Source organism: Rhinopithecus bieti, unplaced genomic scaffold (assembly GCF_001698545.2).
Source record: "Rhinopithecus bieti isolate Rb0 unplaced genomic scaffold, ASM169854v2 scaffold_32100, whole genome shotgun sequence".
Lineage (NCBI taxonomy): Eukaryota > Metazoa > Chordata > Mammalia > Primates > Cercopithecidae > Rhinopithecus > Rhinopithecus bieti.
The window spans coordinates 13,088-14,997 of record NW_016813603.1 but is presented as its reverse complement, the minus strand read 5'-3'; positions in this window follow the sequence as shown (position 1 = coordinate 14,997).

The window sequence follows — 1,910 nt, the reverse complement described above, 5'->3', positions numbered from 1 at the left end:
AATCTTTCTAAATGCCCTTTTAAGTGAGAAGCCAGAGACAGGTTGTTGTGTGTGTTTATTTAAGCCTGTCTTAAACATTTTTATTATTTCAACCAACACTTATGAGCATCTACCATATACCAGACATTATAGTAGGTACTTAGGTTACAGAAAAGTACAGTATCTGCCCCTAAGTAGCTCATAGTCCAGTGAAGAAGACAGACAAGCAAAGAGACACATAATTCACTTAACAAGAGCTAAGATAGAGGAAAGGATGGGGCTCTAGGGACATAGTAGTGGCATATCTAACTTAACTTATATTCTAACCTGCACAATCTATTTGAGAGGGCAAGTGTTTTTATCTTTCTGTCTGCTATGTACAGGTTTTTTTTTTTTTAATTGCACTAATTTTGCCTCCTTCATGACTCAAAGGAAGTTCCCTCATTCTAGCTGAAACTCTGCCTGCTTCTGAGGTTTCATTCTTGGAATAACAGCAACAGCTAATATTTGTTAACTGCATACTACATTCCAGGCATCCTTCTAAGCACTTTGAACATATTATCTCATTTATTTATATCAACAACCCTGTGAAGCAAATACTGTTATTAGTCTCATTTAACCGACAAAGAAACTGAAACCCAGAGAACCTAGATAGCTTATTCAAGGTGGCATAACTGGTCAATGTCAGACCCAGGATATGAACACAGGCCACTGACTGCAGAGCCTGTGCACTTCACCACTACCCTCTTCTGCCTCCCAACATTAATTCAGGGGTCACTGCACTGGATTGCTCAGGCTTCAGTCTCCTATCTAGCAACTGTAATCTGGATTTCTAGAATATTCTTCTTACATTTCAAGTGTCAACTGGTCCCATGCCCTGACGCATAGCGTATCTATATATAACTATATGTCTTATCAAATCGGATATACTAATTTAGCCTCGTTCTCTTTATTTACTGTCTAGGAAGGGTCTTCAGTTCAGAGTCAAGGTTTGTTTCCTGGGTTTATGGGTCTGGAATCAGGATCATAAGCTCATCCATCCAAAGTAACAGAACACTGAGTAGTCTGGGGTTGGTTGGTTTGTTCTGTTTTGTTTTTAAAGTGATAAGGATATTTTCTCTTCCTGGGAAGACCTGGATATACGGATAAGGTCTTATTACCCCATTCTCCTTTTTGAACATTTCCTAGACCAAATGAAGGCCACTCCTCACTAGTTTTTATCTTTTTCCATGAAGATAAATGTGATGGTATATGCAGAGTGCCTGGAGCCTAACAAATACACAATATTATTTTCTCCTACTAGCCTGTGAACTCCCGGAAGACAGAGATGATGTCATATTCCTCTTAGCATACCCAGAACCTAAAAGAGTACCTGGTACCTAGTTAGCTGCCTTCCTTTCCCCCTCTTCTTTCCCTTTATAGAGAGAACCCTCTGCAGAGAGTGTGGCTTCTAAGTTGCCTCAAGAAGTGTATCATTTCTGACATTGACTTCTTTCACATTCATCACTTACCAACGTCTACCCTGTGGTCTGCCTCATTTTGGTTTATAGATACAACTCTTCACATCCCACACCTTGGCACCTGACACACAAATAAATCATCATGTACTTATTTGGCCTCATCAACCAGTTGCCTTTGGGTCGTGACAGAATCTTCTTTCCGCCTCTCTTTACCCTGGGTGGGGGCTCTCAGGGTATGCTATCGGCACAAGAAAATACTACGTCTTTGTAAATGAGTCTGCATCTTTTCATCTAAAAAATCTGTTCTCTTTCTTGAAAGTTCAAGAATAAAATTCCACCACTGGAGCTTTAATCGAAAAGATTAAAGTCCAAGAGACTGTTATTTTGTCTATATATTTTGCCTGAACATTTTAAAGAAATCTCTGATGTTTTCAAACATAGATGACCACTTTGATCTGTACATCACAATAC